Source organism: Leopardus geoffroyi, chromosome D3 (genome assembly GCF_018350155.1).
Source record: "Leopardus geoffroyi isolate Oge1 chromosome D3, O.geoffroyi_Oge1_pat1.0, whole genome shotgun sequence".
Lineage (NCBI taxonomy): Eukaryota > Metazoa > Chordata > Mammalia > Carnivora > Felidae > Leopardus > Leopardus geoffroyi.
Window position 1 is genome coordinate 36,554,678 of NC_059339.1, and position 23,736 is coordinate 36,578,413.

At 39.5% G+C, this 23,736-nt stretch overlaps 1 long non-coding RNA gene across 2 annotated transcripts in view; it reads right to left on the bottom strand.

Moving 5' to 3' along the window:
* Window positions 1-866: 866 nt before the first annotated feature.
* The window catches only part of LOC123587900, a 52,672-nt gene continuing 29,802 nt past the window's right edge, over window positions 867-23,736 (bottom strand). The window contains exons 5-10 of one of the 2 annotated variants that reach the window (XR_006707597.1): window positions 22,041-22,159; window positions 18,280-18,362; window positions 16,253-16,313; window positions 11,630-11,768; window positions 11,076-11,216; window positions 867-1,053 (exon numbers count right to left, since the gene is read on the bottom strand). This is a non-coding gene — a long non-coding RNA (uncharacterized LOC123587900). Of the gene's footprint in view, window positions 1,054-11,075; window positions 11,217-11,629; window positions 11,769-16,252; window positions 16,361-18,279; window positions 18,363-22,040; window positions 22,160-23,736 lie in introns of both variants that reach the window. The other variant, XR_006707596.1, reaches the window with a different exon arrangement.

A 23,736-nucleotide genomic window follows, 5' to 3' on the forward strand; every position in this document is an offset into this window, starting at 1 on the left:
ATATGGCCAGCCCTCACTTCCATGGTGGCTGGGAATTTTAGCTTTGCGTTTTCCAGGCTCTCTGGTGGAGGAAGGCAGGGTAGAATGTTTGGGAATGGTTGTTGAGTGGACTGACCCCTAATACCACCCAAAAGTCCCAGTTCATGCCCCACCTGCACATCTATCCTAATTAACAACTTCAAGGACATGACTTATACTATTCCTTTGGAATTATTTTATGGTTCTTTCTGCCTGGGAACCGTACTTTTATATGGTTGGTTTTACCTGAGCCTTCAGGTTCCAATTACCGCCTTCTCTGTGGAAAACAATTCTCTAACCACCCCAATAAATACAGGTCTCTCCTCTTATCTTTTTACGTAGCACGTTGTTTGTTTCCTTCAAAATGCTTCATTCATTTGGCAAGGTTAGAGGGATGGTATTCTTTATACTCCCAATAAGCAGTTTTTTCCTTGCCTTTTCTCCTTGCCACACCACTACAAACCCTACTGAGAGGGCAGAATGGTGTCACCTCAGAGAGGAGGAAGATATACTGTGAAAATTCATGTCAAAGAGAAGAGGAGGTGGAGAGCCAACCCCTTCCTGCCACAGCGAAATATCGGAATTAAAAAGGACCTAAAGGAGACAGAAGGGGCTGGATGTCAAGCCTGAGGTGCCCAAGCACATTGGGGTCAATGGCCCAATTTGAAAGAAGAGTCTGAGAAGATGGCATACCTCTCAGAGACACCCCAAATTTAACATGGCACTAATCTAAGCGGGTCAGCCATAGTCACTGAGTAGCTACCTAGGAAAGTACTTCAATTTTGTTGAGGGAGTGAATGAATGAATGAATGAATGAATTGTTTTGAATAACAAATTTTGACAGGATGTGAATATCCCATATTTTATTGGGTTTGAGAGCTTGAGCTCACTACAGTATAACTATGACATGATGTTTTGTTTCCTCAAAAGATGACGACTCCTTCAGGGCAAAGATTGTATTTTTCTTCTTTGCATCTTCTTTGGGGACCCCACCGGGGTACTCCATGGGTCTTTGTTAGTTGATTGAATAAGGGGCTGAAGATAAAAAATAACAGAATTAGAAAGCGACAAAGGATGATAGATTCCAAAGTTACCTGTATTTTTTCCTCAGCAGAAAAGAGAGATCCTAGTTGATGTTGTCTGTTCACTTTAGGTTTTGGTGCTACTTTAATATAGAAGAATGGTCATGAAGATACTAAGATTCCCAGAGGACAACTAAGATAAGGAAATCAGTATTTAACCTTAAGAAATAAGGCTTTGTGCGTAGATAACGGCTTATGTCATAAGCATCCTCACCAGGGAATCCAATTGGGTGTCTTGAAATCTTGATTAAATTTCCAGGTTTCATTCTGTTTCCCTAACCATCGATTTACCCGGAATTTTTTAAACTGTTGGCTTGACAGAAGCTGGGATCTCTTATTCTTGTCAAATACTGTCATTTTTGTCAAATTATGTGGACATTTTCAGCTTCCAGAATAACTCTGGTGCTCCTTTGCTCTCCTTGTCCTCTGTTCATTCAAACAGCTCCATTAGGCTCTGTGTGGCACACAGAAGCTCTGCATCTAATGCCACCCCTTGCTGGCAGGGTGACCCCTGGGCACGTGCACCTCCACCATCCTAGGCTTCTGGGTTTTTTTTTTTTTTAATGTTTATTTTTATTTTGAGAGAGAAACAGAGAGAGTGTGAGTAAGGGGAGGGGCAGAGAGGTGGGGGGGGGAGAGAGGGGAGAGAGAGAGAGAGAGAGAGAGAGAGAGAGAGAGAGAATCCCAAGCAGTCTCCACACAGTCAGCACAGAGCCCAATGTGGGGTTCGATCCCACAAACCACGACATCATGACCTGAGCCGGAATCAAGCCGAATCAACCGACTGAGCCACCCAGGAGCCCCAATCCTAGGTTTCCATTTAGATAAAAGGACCAACAATATCTGCCTTAACTGACTCATGAAAGTATCAGGCGAATGAAGTGAGATTCATGTGAAAACTTTATATGGTGTAAAGTGGTATACAGATGAAAATTATTGTATCTTATAAATGGTATCATGAGCCTATATCTCATTTCCTTTTTATAGGAAAAGATATTGAGAGCAGAAAGGCCAACAAATTTATCAGTGCTTTGGGTCAAAGCTGTTATATCAAACTCACACTTTTACTTTTGCCTCTTCCTGAAAGCCCCAAATAATGATAATCATAATAGACATAGGCAAAAGGGAAAGAAAATGGGATTAAGCCACAAAGACAATAAATGGGAGAACAAGCAATGGCAACTAAATTTTGAAAGTGGGGAAGCAGGAAGAAGGCCGGCAACTTAGCCAGCAGGACAAGGGAAAACAAATCGTGAGCTGGCATTTGAGAAACCCAAGAACCACCCCAATCTGTACCACTAAAGACCCAATGGCTTCAGGAAGTGGGGTAAAGTGGGCTGCAAACAGAAGGATTGGTAAAGTGGGCTGCAAACAGATGGAGCTGACAGCCACCTACCCGCGTCATCCTTTCCTCACGTAGCCAGCTGATCTGCTCTGGCTAAAGGCTAGAGGTTAATGCTCTGGCAAAGTCATGACAGTCAGTGTCTGCACTGCTTGGAGACATCAGGTATAGCTAAGGGTGGGAATTACCATGTTGAAGACAGAGCTTATGCGGCAGTGTAGGGCATGAATTTTGAAACCCATTTTTCCCATTCAGCTTCCAGAACATGGACAACCAGGCTTTTACTCTCCAGATAGAAGGTGGGAAGATTCTTTGAGGACTCTGACCAGACCAAGAGATAATTCCTGGGGTTATTCTGACTTTGGGGTTCCCACAATGAAACCATACAGTAGCTAACTAAAGGTGATAAGCTTCACCCGCATTCTTGGAACTTCCTGTCAGCTTCATAACCCCCCTTCTTTTTCTTTTGCCAGTTTAGAGCTCTACTGAGGTACAGGTTGCAATCATAAAATAATGCCCCACTTTTATTTATTTATTTTTCCCCCAGGATTTATGCGGTTCATTTCACTGTCAGTCTTACAAGTAAGTCACTGAGGTTGGGCAAAGCCAGGGGATAATAACTTTTTTTTTTTTTTATTTTTTTTTTTTCAACGTTTATTTATTTTTGGGACAGAGAGAGACAGAGCATGAACGGGGGAGGGGCAGAGAGAGAGGGAGACACAGAATCGGAAACAGGCTCCAGGCTCTGAGCCATAAGCCCAGAGCCTGACGCGGCTCGAACTCACGGACCGCGAGATCGTGACCTGGCTGAAGTCGGACGCCCAGGCGCCCCGATAATAACTTTTAAATCCCAAGCACTTTCATCCAGTGACAACCCAATTAGCAAGACCCTGTTGCTGAGCGGAGGGCTGTGAGGCCACCCCAGGACCCACAGCACATGTACTGATGTTAAAAATCCTTTCCCAGAGGCACTAAGGGGGAATCAAATGCCCCACTTTTTCTTTTTTTTTTTTTTTTTGGCTGAAAATAACTAAAAGTTATTTAAATATTAAGGTTAAGAAAAAAAAAAAAAGGTGAGGAAGACTCATGAGATTTAGTTTGGCCAGTCTACGGTCATACCACCCTGAACGCGCCCGATCTCATCTGATCTCGGAAGCTAAGCCGGGTTGGGCCTGGTTAGTACTTGGATGGGAGATTTAGTTTGGCCAAGTCATCCAGATGGTGCTGCAGAGCCATTTTTGGGTTTCGTGATGAAAGGGGGTAGGGGGAAGGCTTTCCACCACGCAACAAAGGAGCACATTTGTTACAAGGCCGAGACTATCCCCCCCACCCCCCACCCCCACTGCAGCTAAAGGCCCACAAAGCAGTGAATCGAATGCCCGCTTTTAAATATGAGCAGAGAACCAGAGACTACCAGAAAGCTGAGGAAAATCTCTAATATGAAACATCATATTAACTGAAAACAATAAGAAACAGAAAACACCAACACCAGTTATTGGAGAAAGACATGAAAACTTAAAAAGAAGCTACTGCTAACATTCTTAGAGCAATGAGATAGAGCCTCTTTCAAATAAGAACAGGATGCTACCGTATAAAAGGAATATCCAGAGGACAAAAATGAATTCCTGGAAGTTAAAGCTACAATAGCCGAAATTAAAGATTCAATAAGAAGGATGGGAAATAAAGCTGATGAACTCACTTGTGAAAGGAGAACAGATTTAATTCCTATGGAAGAACGACAGAAAGACAAAGAGATGAAATAAAGGAAATGTATTAGGTGAGGAACATTTATCATCCAGAAAATGAAGTTCCAAAGGGAAAGAAAAGAGAAAACTGTGGGAAAGAAATCCTCAGCAAATATAGCCAGAAAGCTTCTCAGAAATGAAGGACACAGCTCTCCAGATTCAAAGAGCCCTTTGAGTACCAAGCATAATGGAGGAAAATAGACGTAGACCAAGGCACATGGTGGTGCAATTCCAGAACAGTGAGACAAAGAACAGATACCACAAGCTTCCAGAGAAGGAAAAAATGGCTTCAGGAAATGGATTGTGAAGCAGAATGACTTCAACCTCTCAGTAAGCACTCAAAAGGCTAGAAAACAATAGAACAAAGCTGTCAAAATTCTGCAAGGGAATTATTTCCTGTCTGGAATTGCGTTCCTGGCCATACTACAATGAAGTGTGAGGGTGAAATTAAAACTTGTTCAAATATGCAAAGTTTCAGAACAATAAACTCCTTCTAAGGAAACTACTGACAGCAAACCAAGCATCAAAAGAGCATAGCGTTTGAGATACACGAGATTCAACACAAGAAAGAGAATTCTCAGGATTATAATGTAGGGAGATCTCAGGATGACAGCTGTGAGGAAGACCAAGGAAGACTGGATGGAGTCAGCAGGTCCGTAAGAGGTGTCTCCAAGAAGATGAAATTAATAGAATACTTTAATGTGTTTAAACATACTGAGAGGAGATTTAGATATTGGTAGCTAGGGTTTGGAATAAACTAGCGATAGAAATTAGATGATCAGAACAATAAACACTTATCTGACCAAAATGAGGACATAAGTGTGTTGAGAGAATGGGAGCACAGAAGTGTAGTTTCCACCGTGTAGGGGTAAAGGGGTGGTGGTTGTGAGAGGTAATGATGACAGAGAGCTGAATGTTTATCTTCCAAGGTGGACAATCAATAGCAAAGTCTTAAATTAGCAGTATGTAAACATGATATTTAGATATGTGAAGATCAATATCAAAAGAAATGGCCAAGAGTTGAACGCAATTGCCCCTAAGAATAGGAAGTGTGTGTGTGTGTGTGTTGTCATAATGTGCTCATCATTACAGATTTTGTGCATATGGAACTATAACACAACTATAAACTCAATTCCTTAAAGTCAGCTAAATTGCCAAACTATATTTTTGTTATAGGGGAAAACATTATAGTTTCTCAACCCTAATTTGTTCTTGTTCATTGGAATATACAATTTGCCCCATTTCTAAGCATTTGAGACACTGAATTTACAAATGGGCAGTGGCCAGACCAAATATAAAAACAGAACTCTGACCCACAACCTGCAGCAGCCAGTCTAGGAAACCAACCCATGACCTACAGTAACCAGCCCAGGGAGCCAACCTGCTTTAATTCAGCCTTGTAGAAAATCAGACTGTTACCCCATATAACAATTGGCTCCAAGTGGCCAGAACTTGGTTAATAACTGACAGCTGTTCTAGTTTTTATTCCTGCTTCCAACTAGGACCAACCAGTGACAGCCAAATTCGCACTCCTAACCAATCACAAAGAATGCCTCTCTTCTAGTTAGTCTGCTTATGGCTCCCCCATGCCATGATTCTCCAAGCAGGGCAAACCTGAAGCCATGTCTTCTTCCCACCATAAAGCCTTCCCTGTCCTCTACCCGCCTTTGTGTCCTGGGCAAACACAAGTGATGGTACCTGCCACTCTTGCTACAGCAAGATCTTAATAAATACCCTTTATTCTCATTTGGGTGGTCTTCATTTGTTTCCACGCACTATTCTGAAGCATTGCAAATTTTCAAAGACTAAAAAGCATTTCATTTGTCAAGAATTGATGCCAGCTTGACATTGGCCTTAGCAACATGTTTCTGATATGTCTTTTCAGGCAAGGGAAACAAAGACAAAGAGAAACTAGTGGGACTATACCAAAATAAAAAGCACAGCAAAGGAAACCATTAACAAAATAAAAAGTAACCTACTGAATGGGAGAAGATATTTGTAAATGATGTATCTGATAAGGGGTTAGTATCCAAAATATATAAATAACACCAAAAAAACCACTAATAATCTGGTTGAAAATGGGTAGAGGATCTGAATAGACTTTTTTTCCAAAGAAGATATACAAATGCCAAAAGATACATGAAAAGATGCTCAATATCACTAGTCATCAGAGAAATGCAGATCGAAACCACAATGAGATATCACCTTACACCTGTCAGAATGGCTGGAATCAAAAAGACAAGAAATAACAAGTGTTGGAGAGGATGTGGAGAAAAAGGAACCCTCAGGCACCATTGGTGGGAATGTAGATTAATACAGCCACTGTGAAAAAACAGTATGGAGATTCCCCAAAAAATTAAAAACAGAAATACCATACAATCCAGTATTTCCACTATTGGGTGTTTATCCGAAGAAAATGAAAACTCTAACTCAAAAAGATATAGGGGCGCCCGGGTGGCTAAGTCAGTTAAGCGTCCGACTTCGGCTCAGGTCATTTTCTCACAGTCTGTGAGTTCGAGCCCCACGACGGGCTCCATGCTGACGGCTCAGAGCCTGGAGCCTGCTTCGGATTCTGTGTCTCCCTCTCTCTCTGCCCCTCCCCTGCTCATGCTCTGTCTCTCTCTGTCTCAAAAATAAATAAAAACATTTAAAAAAAAAAAGATATATACACCCTTATGTTTACTGCAGCATTTTTTAAAATAGCCAAGATATGGAAGCAACACAAGTATCCACTGACAGAAGAGTAGATAAAGAAGATGTGCTGTATATATACACTGTGGAATATTACTCAGCCATAAAAAAAAAATGAGAGCTTGTCATTTGGGACAACATGAAGAACCTAGAGGGTATTATGCTAAGTGAAATAAGTCAGACAGAGAAGGACAAAGAGCATATGATTTCACTTATATGTGGAATCTAAAAAATGAACAAAGAGAAACAGACTCATAAATACAGAGAACAAACTGGTGGTTGCCAGAGGGGCAGGCGTGGTGGGGGAGGGGATGGGTAAAATGGGAAGGGGCCTAAGAGACACAAACTTCCAGTAATAAAATAAGTAAGTTGTGGAGATGAAAAGTACAGCCTAGGAAATATAATAAATTGAGGGCGGATGATGGTGACACTTGTGGTGGGCATGGAATGCCATGTGGAGTTGTTGGGTCACTGTGTTGTGCACTTGAAGCTAATGTGGCATTGTGTGTCAACTACACTTCAATATTAATTAACCAATTAATTAATAATCCTAGGAAAAACAGTAAGTCTCTGCTGTATCCTAAACACCTATAATGAGTATTCAATCAGTATGTATTGAATTAAATAAATTAAAAAATAAAGGGTCATTGTATCAATGAAAAAAAAAGGAATGTCAGCTAAACCTACAATCCAAGTTCAAAAAGTCTTAACTTTTTGACAAGTTCTTACATTTATTCACTCATATATTGTACTCTGTCTCCACATGTCAAGAACTGCACTGTGTGTTATGTGTTCTGGAAGATACGAATTAGATAAGTTGAGTATGTCCCTTAATTGGATTTAGTAATTTTCGAGTTTCTTAAATTCAGACAAAGTTATCTCAGGTTTGGATAAGTCGCTTTAAATTGTATTTATGCTTTTGAGCAAATGAACATAATTTTAAAGAGCAAGTTGCCAGAAACAGAGATCAAGTTAGTGTTACACTGTTATACTTTCTTATTTTACCTTTTTTTTTTTTTTTTTTCTTAAATTGCCCAATGTAAAACTTCTGACTGAACTGTCCTGGCATGTTTCTAAAGTGTGCTTTTTTAATTTTAACCCCCTTGAAGAAATCTTCTCTTATGTTTACTAATATAAATATAAATGTTAAGTGTATTTCATTTACACACATTATCCTCTTTGTGCTTTAGAATTGAATTCCAGATGTCCTATTAAGGGGCACATATATGATTATGGAAAATTATTCTATTGAAAATAACAGTAGTTTTTATAATGATGTAAATCTGAGAAAGCAAAAGAAATTGAGGTTGGAAAACAGATGTAGTCACTAAAAAACTGTGTGCACATGGTAAACTGGTTTTTAGCAAGATTCAAATAATGCAATCAGTGGGAATTTGACTAGTCCGTGGAGTTGTCAAAGGCATGTGGGATGTACGAATAATAGCTAGAAATTTGTTGTGGACACGAGGCTATTAAGCTTGTCTCCTGCTGCATTCAATATGGTAGTAAAAACTATTATTAAATAACTGATTTTATAGCAACTGTTAAAATTATTTGGCCAAAGTATAAATTAAAGTTTATGACGGATGCAAATGTATGTCTTAAGATGTAAAATACTAATTTAGGTTCCTTTCCCATTTTAAAATAACCACTCAGACGAAAGAACAGTGATTACCAAAATAAGAGCAAATTAATAAGGCTGCCAGGAAGGCTTCACAAAAGTCTGAAACAGTAAATGTGACTTTGCTTTTCAAACACAGAATCCCACAGTTATCAAGGATCTCTTCCCTAGCTGAGTGCATATAACTCACATCAGCAGTAATGGGGTTGACACACGTGAAATCCTGAGGACCAACTAAAGGGCACAAATGATAGATCTGATCCACAGACCCTTCTGTGCCACATGCAGATGTGTAGAGGGTGGGTGGACACCCACCACATATGGAAAGGTGGAACTGATTTGGGCCGCCTGCGTGGCTCAGTTGGTTGAGCTTCGGCTCAGGTCATGATCTTGCAGTTGGTGAGTTCCAGCCCCGCTTCGGGCTCTGTGCTGACAGCTCAGAGCCTGGAGCCTGCTTTGGATTCTGTGTCTCCCCCTCTCTCTCTGCCCCTCCCCCGCTCAAGCTCTCTCTCACTCTCAAAAATAAAATAAACATTTAAAAAAATGAAAAAGAAAAAAAAAAAGAACTGTAACTGATTAACCAAATGGTGTTGGTTAACCTTTTAGTCCTTTTAGTTATAACCTTTATAACCTTATAACCTTATAACCTTATAACCTTATAACCTAAGTTTAGTTATAACTTATAACCTTATAACCTTTTAGTTATAACCTTTTATAAACCTTTGTTTATACCTAAGCAGGGGCTGAAATAAAACTTGTCCATTTACAAAAGACAAAGTTCTTTAGCAAATGAATGGACTCACTGAATGTGACATTCTATGTATCATTGAAGCTTTCCGGAAATGACAGATTCTCAGGCCCCACCTTGTATTTTCAGTCTCCAGGGCTGCTTGCTGGGTGTGGTATTTTCTAAAGTTCCTCAAGTGAGTAGAGGTTTGGGGGTCCAGGCAGGGTGTGAGAAACTGTAACAATCCCCTGGAATCTAACTTGGTATTTGGCAAAAAGTAAACACATTATGTATATTTAAGGAGAGATCCATTGTAAGGAATATTTTTAAGTACATGTACAGTTCAGGAAGCGAAAATTCTTAGGAGCATAAAGGAAGTTGGAAGATACTCCGGAAGTCCTAGAATCTGAGTTTTAATAATTAATCTGTCTGATTGTTGCCTGGGAGAGGTTTGAAAAGATTCGTGAAGGCTCTCACCTCACTACTGAATCCAAATTTCTGAGAACGGGGCCTGGAAACCTGTATAGTTTAAAATTTTGTAAACACATTTTAAGATTTGAGAATTCTAATTTTTCTCACTAAACATCCTTGTTCTTTCAGTACTGCCTCAAATGGCATGGTTTCCTGCCGTTCATCACCAGGTCACTGTTTTTTTGGACCAAACATCATTTACTTGAGTCTCACTGCAAGTACAGTGACCACTCTGGAGATGAGGTCCAAGGTCGTTCCTGCAGGCCTGGACTCTGCTGATCTGTCCAAGAACCATGATTCAGTTAACTCCTGTGGTAACTTTTTCACATTTTTGGCTCATGTCGATCAAGAAATTAACCAAAATTAAGTTGTTTGTTTGTTTTTTAAGAAAGTGCTGTTAGTCCATAGTTTCCTCATCTTGGGTTTGTGAAGCTAAATGTTAATCTACAATAGAGGCCACTTCAAATTGGTTTCATTAGATTTAGTTCAAGATCCAGCTTGTCGGTTTCATTTTGGATTTGGTCATTCAATATATAATCTTTGTTTCTCCCAGTTCATGTTGTTAGGATGTCCTTGGAAACACAGTAGAGGGGACGGCCATCTTGCCAGAGCAACCCAATGAAAAGCCCCTAGTAGGGTGCCAGAACGAATTGGAGGTCAACCAATCACCCAGGGACAGCACGACCTGACACAAAAAAGGCCCACCCAGACCTAAACCCGGAACTGCTGCAGCTTAAAAACCCCACCCCACCACACCTGGGGGCGACTTCCCTGACTCCTCTCTCTCTCTCTCTCTCCCTGAGTCACGGAACCTCTCCCGAGACCTTAGTTCCCAAATAAAGCGTTTGACTGCTAAAATTTTTTAGCCTCTGACTCCTATCTTTACCCTGGCTTACGCCTGACCCTAACACATGTCACACTTGAACTTGACAAATATACCATTCTAGCCTGATTTAAGTTATTAATCAACACATCAAATGAAAAACAGCCTAACGACCCCCCTCTGGATAAACATTGGTGGTGAGCCCCCTTAATCTAGTTTTCACCTGGTCACAAACCTGCCACACGTCTACCTGCCTAGCCCAGATTCCTCCATCTTGTCAATAGAAATGCTGGAAGAAACATTTTAAAGGCCATCTTCTAAAAATTAAATCTTGAAAGCTACATTGCTTCACATTATTCCAAATCTCTGTCCCTGCAACATATATTTTACCGTATATGCTCAGAATATTTTATATCACAAATATTCATTGTCAATAGGTAGAACAAATACAAAAGATAAATTAAGTCGTCGATGGATAATTGCGCATTTGACAACTTAATTTTTTAAAAATTATCTTCTTATCCTATAGAATTTTACCAGTGTGATATTACTTACGATTCTTTATTCTAAACTTTCACCAACGTACACGGTCTCCTCTCACGACAAGATTCTAGCTGGTCTAAAGGTTACGGTGTCTGACAGTAATTCACTGAGGTACCACATTTCAATTGCTTCGGCACATTTCAATCAGGAAACCTTTGAAGTGAGAAAGGAAAAGAAATCGAGTGGGAGTCAGGTGATGTGGAAAGAAAAACAGCATGAAAGGAGAGAATAAGAAGCATTTCTGAACAATGGAAAAAGTAAAAAAAAAAAAAACAAAAACAAAACCCGACAGCACTCAGGAACAACTTGATTCTACCTTCGGCTCAGAGTCAGTGTTCCTAAAAGGCACGCACATGTATTCCAAAATATTGGGTTTAAGTAGAAATTTTCCAATCCCCTGTGATTATGAAATGGGCCTAATGCGAGGTATTTTTCTGGAAGATACACTTTAATAGTGGAGATGTAATTTATGCTAGTCCTTCTCTAGGCAAAATTTTAAAAAATCTGGCTTAAGCAAAAAGGGAATTTACTAGCTCAAATAACTTGATGTCGAGAGGCTGGCCTACCTGAGACCCTGAGAGACACCTGAAAGTATATCGTTAGGTCCCCACTCCTTCTGTATTGGGCTCCACTTTCTCCTTCTGGTCCTTCTCAGGCAGGTATTCCCTTGGTGGCAAGATGTCTGCAGGATCATACACTCAGCGCCTGAGTCCAGAATAAAAATGACGTTTCCTTTCATTACTTCTGCCCAGCTGTAGTAGGCTGAACAATGGCCACCCAAAGATAAAAGGTCTTAATTCCTGAGACCAGGAAATACTATTTTATAATGGAAAAAAAGTCTTTGCAGATATGATTATGTTAAAATTTCTTGGGGCGCCTGGGTGGCTCAGTTGGTTGAGTGTCCGACTTCGGCTCAGGTCATGATCTCACAGTTCGTGGGTTCGAGCCCCGCGTCGGGCTCTGTGCTGACCGCTTGCTCAGAGCCTGGAGCCTGCTTCAGATTCTGTGTCTCCTCCTTTCTTTGCCCCTCCCCCGCTCACGCATTGTCTCACTCTGTTTCTCAAAAATAAATAAATGTAAAAAAAAAAAATTGTTTTTAAATAAATAACATTTCTTTCTTTTTTTTTGAGAGAGAGAGAGTGCACACACACACACACACACACACAAGCAAGTGGGGGAGGAGCAGAGAGAGAGGGAAAGAGAGCATCCCAAGAAGGCTCCACGCTCAGTGTGGAGCCTGATGCCAGGCTCAATACCATGACTGTGAGATCATGACCTGAGCTGAAATCAAGGCATGGATACTTAGCCAACTGAGCCACCCAGGTGTCCCACGAATCTTGACATGGGAAATGATCCTGAATTTCCCAGGTGCACTTTAAATGTAATCACAAGTGTCCTTATAAGAAGAAGGTAGAGGGAGACTTTGCACACACAGAAGAGGAAAAGTAATGTGACCATGGAGGTAGAAATGGAGGTGATGTGACCACACCTCTAGGAATGTCGACAGCCGCCAGAAGCTGGAAGAGGCAAGGAGCAGATTCTCCCCTAGAGCCTCCAGAGAGAGCATTGCCCAGCTGACACCTTAATTTTGGCCTTAGTGAGATAGATTTCAGAGGAACTGTGAGTGAGTTTTCTGTTGTTTTCACCAGGTTTGTGGGAATCCTTTAGAGCGGATGCAGGAAACTAATACAACAGGTTCACTTTGATTTGACCATCCTGAGTCACACGACAAAGGGAGCCAATCACTGAGAATGGACAAGTCAGTCCGGGTCATCCCTTTTGTTCTTAGAACATGACCAAATGAACTCCAAGTGCAGGAGGAGGGGAAGACTGCTCAAAAGCAAAGCATATCTGCAAATAGACACTGGTTGGGGAAAGGAGGCCAAAAACAGCAGATATCCATTTCATGTTTGAAAAGAGAAGACAGAAGGAGGTGCAAATTAATATTTATATGAAAGACTATTGTAACAGTGCCCTTGAACTTGTTTTGTTGCTGTGATTATGTTGTTAAGCAGCATACAATCACAGATACACTTAGTTGAACAGACATCACTTCCTAAGAGCAGATTTGTTTTTCCTGCCAATCACTGGACCTTCTCCAGCTCCAACATATCTTTTTTGGAAGAGATGTGCATTACGATCACACATATTATACTCCATATAGAAAAATACTATATTAAGATTAAGATTTATTTGCTTTCTTTTTTTTTTTTTTTTAATTTTTTTTTTCAACGTTTATTTATTTTTGGGACAGAGAGAGACAGAGCATGAATGGGGGAGGGGCAGAGAGAGAGGGAGACACAGAATCGGAAACAGGCTCCAGGCTCCGAGCCATCAGCCCAGAGCCCAACGCGGGGCTCAAACTCACGGACCACGAGATCGTGACCTGGCTGAAGTCGGACGCTTAACCGACTGCGCCACCCAGGCGCCCCAAGATTTATTTGCTTTCAAATATTCCTTCAGATTGTGTCTAAAAAAACTGTATCAACAGTGTTTACTAGAGTAGGAGCTTGTTCCAGAGTATGTGGTGTGAAGTCTATGATACTTTCCACATCTCTTTGGGGATTAAAACTGACAGGCCTATGAAGACAGTTCAAGGATGGCTGGGCCTCTTATTAGCTCTCTGACCTTGGCTACATGATTTACACTGTCCTAATCCCAATTTCTTTATATGTAAAATGAGAATACATAATTGTGCAGGATCTATTTTGAGAATTATTTTTAAAATAATGTGTGAGGGGCGCCTGGGTGGCGCAGTCGGTTAAGCGTCCGACTTCAGCCAGGTCACCATCTCGCGGTCCGTGAGTTCGAGCCCCGCGTCGGGCTCTGGGCTGATGGCTCAGAGCCTGGAGCCTGTTTCCGATTCTGTGTCTCCCTCTCTCTCTGCCCCTCCCCCGTTCATGCTCTGTCTCTCTCTGTCCCAAAAATAAATAAACGTTGAAAAAAAAAATTTTTTTTTTTTAAAAAAATAATGTGTGAAAACATCTAACAGGGTGCACAGCACGAAATAAGATGCTAATAGAGTTCCCTGATAAATCTGTAACCTGAGCAGCACAGTTTAGGTCACTATTCCTATAATTTGTCCTTCCTCACTCAGACTGAAGCTCTCCCAATGACTCATTTCAGCTTCAAAAGATCTACCTCTCATTTCCATTTGGCTTAGCAAGTTGATTCATAGGAGAGCCTGATGTCAAGTGCACCTTTAGACATTTTACCATATTTCCACCTTTTTGAAACTTTGTAAAATTTAAAGTAAGATCAGTTTCAGTGCTGAACCATGCAGAGCTCTGCCAGCTTATTTATTCCCAAACTGTTTTCAACGCTAACGAAATTTCTTTGCTAGGACAGAATATCAGTCTCCCCAACCCGAGATGGCTCATTTGCCTTTCTTTTGAAACAGCCAGATTTTATTTTGAAGGTTTAAATTAACTGAATCTATTAATTTTCCCTTAGCCTTTTCATTATTTACTCTCAAAAACTCTTGTGGATAAGTCAGGCATAATTTCCCTTTGTGTAATTTTGCTGGAGGGCAGAGGAAAACTGGCATTGCTTGATCCATGGGGAAGAGATGTCCTCACTTAGGGCACAGATTAGCCCCTGCGTTCATTTGTTCCTCTGCCTGTGAGCCAGTGTCTCCCCTAGTGAGCAATACTATGGCAACTCTGAATTTGCCCTTGGGCCATTTGGGGAAATTGTGGCCAGTTTGGGCAAGTTTGGGAGTTCGTATTACTACATCTTTGCCCAGGAAATTTTAGGAATTAATTGCCAGGCCCTCATAAGCATTTGATTGCCAACCACTGGTAGCTGATGAATATCTGTTTGTATTCAGAGCCGTCGTCATTTCAAACATAAACCATATCTAAAATGACTACATTTTACTGGGCTTTAGGGACTTAGGGAGACACAGAGGTGGAATACAGAAAGAAGACTTTTATAGACATAATTTAAATGTTTGCTAAAATTCAAATAATGGAAGCTAGAAACTCCTTAATGAGAAATGTTATCTACCTAGTATTTATAATTTGCACCCTGTTGAGTATCACGATGTTTCAACTGTGAATACCATGCATTCTGGAAATAAATAGGCCAGCACCCCAAATTTTACAACTGACGGGATTGTGAGCAATTTTCTTTTTTTTATGAGCAGTTTTCAATTTCTTCTTTTTCCCTAAGCATAGTGCCTAACATTTTCATATTTAACAAATATATTCACAATATGAAAAACAGGCATACCTCATTTCTTGTGCTTTGCCTTACTATGCTTTGCAGATATTGTGTTTTTTAAAGACTGAAGGCTTGTGGGAACCCTGCCTCCAGCAAGTCTGTTTGCAGCATTTTTTTGCCCGGATAGCATTTGCTCACTTTGTGTGTCTGTGTCACGTTTTGGTAGTTCTCATACCTCAAACTTTTTCATCATTATTATATTTGTTGTGGGTGATCTTTGAGCAGTGATTATGGCTTACTGAGAGCTCAGATTATGGTTTGCACTTTTAACAATAAAGTATTATAAAGTTTTATAGTCATACAATAAATGCAATTGTCCCTTAATTAACTAACATTTGCAGCATTTATTTTTTTGGTGGGAGGGGAGACACTACCTTAGACATTTATACCCATTTTCCCAATCATCTTTTTTTTCTTTTTTTTTCATCGTTTGGCCAACAGGCCATCCTTTTGACTCACTTCCAGTCCTCACCAAAAACTGTTGTATTCTAGTACCCAGATGGAAGGCTGACATCAATGGGAAGCAAGAATGATGTTAACTAAAAGAACACCAATTTACATTTTCACTTGGCTCTTCTAAGAGTCTGACTTTCCTGCTAAGAGCCCAGTTGAGACTGAGATGAAAGAGCCCTTTGAATGGTGAGGAATTAATATCATGGACATAGAGACATTCCAACCGTAGCCCAAAGTGTCTGGAATTCACAAGTGAATGTGAGTTTGAGAGGGTAGAATATTCATAAGTATGTTATCTCTAAGGTTAAATAATACAAATATGGTTCAAAGGGGAAAAGGGCAGGGCAAAACTCCCTTTGATAAAAAGGGATTCTGTAAAGCACTGTGAATGATTGTAAAATATGGGAACTTAGGATTTAACAAAGCAATTGCCATGGTTAAGTCCATTTCCAGTGAATAAGTGATACACTCATACGGTTACCAAGTAAGCAAGCCAAGTAGAAGGACAGTACCATTTCCATGGAGGGATCTTGGGGTTGTTGCCTTCTTAGCTGGGTAGAAAAATTCCAAGCCCTAGAAGAGAAGATATCCAATGTCTTCTGAATGTCAGCCAGTGTCATCTGAGACCATGACAAGAAGGACAAGATTAGCCAGTGGCAAGCACAGATAAGAAACCATGCACAGTAATTAAAGTTAGCAGATAAAATAGGCTTTGTTACTTGAAGGCACAATAGACCAAAATGACAAATTTTTTTCTTTTTATTTATTTAAAAAAATTTTTTTAAGTTTATTCATTTTTGAGAGAGACAGAGAGACAGAGCATGAGCAGGGGAGGGGCAGAGAGGGAGGGAGACACAGAATCTGAAGCAGGCTCCAGGCCCTGAGCCATCAGCACAGAGCCCGATGTGGGGCTCAAACCCACAAACTGTGAGATCATGAACTGAGCTGAAGTCAGATGCTTAACTGACTGAGTCACCCATGTGCCCCCAAAGTGACAATTATTTATATCCTATTGCTCTAAAGTCTTCCAGTGTATGTAATGACTGAGCAGAATGGAAAACTTTTTTTATTTTTAAGTTTATTTATTTTTGACAGAGACAGAGACAGAGAGAAAGGCAGAGACAGAATCCCAAGCAGGCTCCACACTATCAGGGCAGAGCCCAATTCGGGGCTTGAACTCACAAACCATGATCACGACCTGAGCTGAAATCAACAGTCAGAAGCTTAACCAACTGAGCCACCCAGGTGCCCTGAAAGGTTCTGAGCAAAAATGGAAACTCAAACTGATTGGAGAGTTTATTTTCTATTTAGTCATGATGAGAAAAATAAATTTCTATTAAATGTATTGATCAAAGTTTGATGATTATAAAATTTACTCTGCCTTGGTGTGAGTATTTTTTAATGTTTTCCCACTTTTATTCCAATAAATTAATATAAACAAGTATACATATTTATGTCACTATTTTCATAGTTACATACATAAAGAAAGATCACAATTGGATACATCATGTACATTATTCTTGCTTACTCTTACCTGTCCACACCTGAAAAATCTTAGTCGGTGATCTTTGTAACCAAAGCCTGACTCCATCATTCACCCAAAGGGAGTCTGGGCCACATATCAGAAATGGAATGTAGTTAATCTTCCTGGTTTTATCAGTGTGGTCTCTAAGTTAGCAAGCCCCTTAGGAAGGGATCTAAGTAATTCATTCTCTGTGATCTTTTTAATCAAAACTAAAAGACTTAGACTTGAAGAGAACGGCATAGAATTTTTAACCCACTTTGGCCATTTTTTTACATTGTTCTTACATCCTTTATATTCTGACTCAGAATCTATTCCTTTCCATTCGATCGGGCTGCAAACCAGTAGACCTCTAATGTGAAATAAGAGTTCATCACAGCATGGAGATAAAGCTCCAAGTGTGGCATGGTTCCAAAGAGAAACTTCTATTCAGTTTAAATATCAAAAGAGACTAAACTTGGCTTCCACATATACCACATCTATAAAAGACACACTTCCATATTAAGTCATCTTTTGTAATTTTAGGTGAAATTCTTTGTTACCGAAATAGGCTCAGAGTTCTAAGACTGGCCTTACAGAGGGCCTTTGTTTCTTCCCAGGAGCTGAGTCTATAACCCATATGGGTGCCCTTGACTGCAGAATGATGCCTCCTTTAGGATGCACATACTGTCAAGGCCTGTTCTAGCCATGGGTAACAGGGAGGACCACTAATCTACCACCTATAGATCTACTTAATCATGCTTCAGGTTTTTCGTTTTTCCCTGTCCACACTTCTTTACCTCCTTTTCTTTTCTCCCTTTGTCCAACTGGCTAGGAGTAAGTCTTTACATAGTAGGCATACCTAAATTAGGCCTCATTTCCAGGAATGCTTATAACCAACCCTCTACTACTGAGTGGTCTTCTTACCATATGGTTTCTTCATAGAGACAGAGCTGTTATCTTTTTAAAACTGTAAAAACATTATCATCAAAATAAATAGATAAATAAATAAATAAAATCAGAAGGGTTTCCTCTTACCTTATTACTGAATGTTATCACTTTTTGGAGGTGATTGTGTCCATTTGCTCCTTTCTTTTTCGTTCCTACAATATGTGCAAATACTGGGAAGACACATACAAATAAGAGTAACACAGGTTGAAAAGTGATATGAAAAGGGCATGACCAAGCAAAAGGAAGGAGAATTTAAATTAGCAGAGGGAAGACAGAATTGATGAGAAAACCAAAAGGGGTCACTTGAGGTAGGCCTTAACAAATGGATAGGGATATTTAAGTCACCATCTGTCTTTGTATTTTTCTGATGTCAATGTTGGAAACATAAACGGGGTGTGTGTGTGTATGTGTGTGTGTGTGTGTGTGTGTGTGTCAGGGTATAAACGGTCAGACTTTAAATTCAAAAGCTGAACTGTGTTGTTCTTTAATCTCCCCAACTCCACAATAACCTCAAAAATGAGCTGCCTTATAGGCCCCAGGGGAAGCACAGGATTAGAAGCCCCTCATAAAGTCCTATTCTCATAGCTTTCTCCCTTTTTGACTTGTCTCTCAGCTTCCTGGAAAAGCCCTATTCACAGGGTGTTGCCATTATTTTACCTGACACAGAACCCCAAGAGCAATTTTCAAAAATAACCATCAGTAATTGTCTAATATCACCTCTACTTGAGGCTGTGATACTTCATAGTTGGGGCAGACAAGAGGTGGCAAAAAAGTGAAAAGACCGTTCTGGGGAATGAGATGTCCAAAGGGGCTTTGAAACACTTTGTCATGCCCTTGGGGATGTTGAAGGCCACACACAGGGGTAGGGCTGTGAGCACGTCTACCAAACATCTGAGAGAATGGTAGTCTCTAGCCTGTGGTTCTTGAGGCTTTGCATAAGCAGAAAAACAAGGCTAAGGCAGATTGGTGGAGGTGTTCCCAACACACACACACACACACACACACACACACACACACACACAGAGCCCCTCATGAAAGGGTGGAAAATCTGTTGGTGCAAACCAATTGTTTCAAGCCAATTGGCTGAGAAAATCTCTGACCAACATCACCTGAGCACTAAACTAATTGAGCAGAGATTTCAGTGGCTGTGCCTCACAAGGAATACAGAATTAGTCCAGGAAAGTCATTAAACAAACAAGTAGAAAAAACAACAATGACAAGTACAACAAAAAACACTTTGTAACAACATGAAATTCTGCTGGGGGTGGGGGGGATAGCTTATTTCCAGAGTTACCAGATTATAGTATATAAAATGTGCAGGTGTTGATAGAAAATTATAAAACAGGAAAAGAAACAGGAAGGTGTGGCTGTACATAGAAAATAAAGCAGTCAACAGGACTGCCCCTGAGAGGGCCTAGATGTTGGCCTTACTAGACAAAGACTTTAAATCAGTTACAGTAAGTATGTTCAACGAACTAAAGGAAACAAAATCTAAAGAATTAATGTAATGTATGACAACTATATGTCAGTACATAGAGAATAACAATACAAAGAAATTATCAAAAGAACCAAATAGAAACCCTGGAGTTTAAAAATACAACAAATAAAATTTAAAAATCCATTAGAGGGTTTCTACAGTAAATTTGAACTGGAAGAAGAATCAGTGAACCTGAAGATATGTCTATTGATATTGTACAGTCTGAGGGACAGAGAGAAAATAGAAGGCAGAAAAGTTAACAGAGCTTGAGAGACCTGTGATACAGCAAGAAATGTACTACAATGCATAATAAGAATCTCAGAAAGAGAAGAAAGAGAAACGGGGCAGAAAGAATATTTGAAGAAATAATTGCTGAAAATTTCCAAAGTTTGATTTAAAAGCCAACCTTCACATCAATAAAGCTCAGTAAATTCAGACTTGATAAATTCAAGGAGCTCTATACATAGATACCTGGTCAAATTGTTGAAAGACAAAGACAAACGTGAGAATCTCGAAAAGAGCCAGAGAAAAATGACTCATAATGTACGACGGATCCTCAATGCGATTAAGGGCTGTCTTCTCATCAGAAACTATAGAAACCAGAAAGCCCTTGGAAAATATATTTATGTGCTGATAGAAAAAGATTGTCAATGCAGTCTTATATCCATCAACACTATGCATCAAAAATGAAGGTGAAATTAACATATCTTCAGACAAACAAAAACCGAAAATTTGTTGCTAGTAGACAACTTCCTGCCCTGCGAGAAATAATAAAGGATGCCATACAGGCGGAAGTGGAAAGGCACTCAACATTTATTTGAATCCACACGAAGAAATAAAGATCGTGAGTAAGTGTAATTTATAGGTAAATATAAGAGGCAATATAACTGTATTTTTTGTAACTCTTTTCTTCTATCTGATTCAAAAAACAACTCCATAAACAATATTTACAAAATTGTGTTGCTGGATTTATAATGCATAAAGATGTAATTTATATGCCAATTATAGCACAAAGGAAGGGAAAAGGAATACAGATATATTTGAGCCAGTTCTCTCAATTTTAATGAAACCGAGTTAGTGTTAAAACTAACTTGATTTAAGTTAACATCGAACTTATGGCATATAGTCAAAACAGTGCTTAAAGAGAAATTTATAGCTGTAAACACCTATATTTGAAACAAAAGAAAGACTCCAAATCAATGACCTATGTTTTCACCTTAAGAAACTGGAAAATGAAGAAAAAACTATACCCAAAACAAACACAAGGAAGAAAATAATAAAGATTAGCACAGAAATGAATGAAACAGAATGTAGAAGAATAATTGTGAAAATCAACAAATCAATAGTTACTTTTTTGAAAAGATCAATAAAATTGACAAACCTTTATCAAGACTGACAAAAAAAAGGAAAGAAGGAAGGAAGGAAGAAAAGAAAGAAAGAAAGAAAGAAAGAAAGAAAGAAAGAAAGAAAGAAAGAAAGAAAGACTTAAACTACCAAAATTAGTAATGAAAAAAGGGACATCACTGCTGTCCTTACAGAATTAAAAAGGGTTATAAGAAGGGGTGCCTGGGTGGCTCAGTTAGTTAAGCATCCAGCTCTTGGTTTCAACTCAGGTCATGATCTTACAGTTTGTGAGTTCAAGCCCCACATTCGGCTCCACACTGACAGTGCAGAGCCTGCTTGGGATTCTCTCTCTCCCTCTCTCTCTGCCTGTCACCCGCTCATGCTTTCTGTCTCTCTCTCAAAATAAATAAAGAAACTTTAATTTTTGGGGGAACAAAAGGTTTTTTTGTGTTTTTTTTTTTAATTCTAGGAACTATGGGGTAGGTGACAGTGGATGACACACATGGAAACAGCGTGGACAGAAAACTGCATGATGATGGGGGCCCTCCTCTACACACACACATATATACACATTTACGTAGCATAAGGCTCAGAAGCTTGATTCAACATGGGGGTTGCTCCAGACTATTTGAGGTAGAGCCCGTGCTAGATAGGGCTGATGCTTCTATTAGAGTACATGAGAAAATAAAGAATTATATTATTTCTTCCACATTTGAGACCCACACATATTTCATTATTTTAACAAATGAAAATTCCAAACAATAAAGTCAATATCACTCATAATGACAACACCTAGAGTGATAGCTACCATCACTGTTATAGAATATCTACTTCCAGTCTTTGTTCATGTATTGTGTGTAGAAATCTCAGATATGCAAGAAATGCAATTTATTTTCCATAATTCACCTTAATTTTTATTTCTCATTCTACTGGCAGCAGAAACTAATCTCAGTCAATTCATGATTTTTCCCTGCCCTAGGATTGCATCTAAAAGTTCCAGGGAGCTTGCATAGAATTATACTCCTACCTGCCAGGTTCTCAATTGTTGGTCCTTGTAGGAATCATGACGACAAAGTCTCTCCTGGTCTGGCTTCTCCCTCAGGAAACTTGGGCAGGTTGCCTGTGATGTTCTGGAGTTTTCAAGACCTGTTACGGTCGAAGGTCTTTCACCACAACTATGTCCCACCAGGGATAAGGGAAATTATGCTTCTTGATTTATACTTAGAACTTGGCCCAGATTCACCATGTAGATATTTCTTCTTTTGTTTATTGGGCAAGGAAAAATTTGGGCCCTATCTAGCTCTCCCAGGTTTGGCCTGATTTGGGGACACAGGTTCCCTGTGAAGTCAGATCTCCAAACCTGTCTACGAGTTTTGTCATAAAACATCATTTCATTGTATGGAAGAAGCATAATTTGTAACCATTTTCATATATATTTATATCGTTATTTTTTTACTTTACATTCATATATGTTCATTTGACTATATTTGTAGTGAAAGCTTTATCCATAGCTGCTGTTATTTCTTTTTTTTTAAATATATGCTTTTAAGATTTTTTATCTTTTAAGTAATCTCTACACCCAATATGGGGCTTGAACTCAAGACCCTGAGATCGAGTCACACATTCTACTGACTGAGACAGCCAGGTGCCCCTCCATTGTTATTTCTTTCAGAGAAATTCCTGGAATGACAATTTATGTGTTAAAGACTATACATATTTGGGGGTTTTTCTATATGTTGCCAAATCACACTCCAGAAATTTACCTTTCAGTAGCAGTGTATGAGAATCCCCACTTCCCCACAAGGTAGAAGATTTAGCAATAAATTAGTTACACAAGTCATATCCTTATTATATATTTGTGTGCAATTTCTGTCAGCTATTTATGATTCTATAAGCTAAAAAATACACTTTGATAATTTTTTAAATAACCAGTAGAAAACTACTAACATAGTTCAGGGTTGGAAATGAGTTTTGTTTTTTGTTTTGTTTTTTTTTTTTAATGGCTAAAATGTGAGGTTGTTCATGAAACCTGTGGCTAAGAGGTCACTTCTTGGCAGGGCTTCGACAAGGTTACTGAGCAGCCCTCCTCCTCCATTCATTGAGATAGAATTTATTGAAAATAGAAAAGGTCCATAGCAACAATAATTACTGTTGGCTTTGGTAAGCAGAATGGCCCTCCAGAGAAGTTCACACCCTGGATGTGAATGTGTTACATTCACAGGGACTTCGCAGATATAATGCAGATTATGAACCCTAAAATGGTGTGGACCATTTCCTGAATTATCCTGGTAACAGGAAGTCGGAGAGATTCCAAGTATGAGAAGGATGACTGCCCAGTTGTTGGTTCCTATATGTAGAAGGCCATAAGCAAGGATCAGAGACGGATATCTAGGAGCTAAGGGAAATCTCCAGCTGGCCATGAGAAAAAAAGTGAAAACCTCACTCTACATCTGTAAGGAACTGGATTCTGGCAACAACCTGAATGGGTTTATAAGTTTACAAGATTCTTTTCTGAGCTTCCACATGAGATCCTAGCCAGCTGATACTTTGATTTTCACCTGTACTCCTAACCTACATAATTGTAAGATACTATATGTGTGTTATATTAAAATACTAAATTTGTGATATTGGTTACTGTCGTGGTAGAAAACTAATACTTAGGCTGGATAAATAGATGAAAGAATATACATAAATGTATACAAATGAATGAATGAATGAATGAA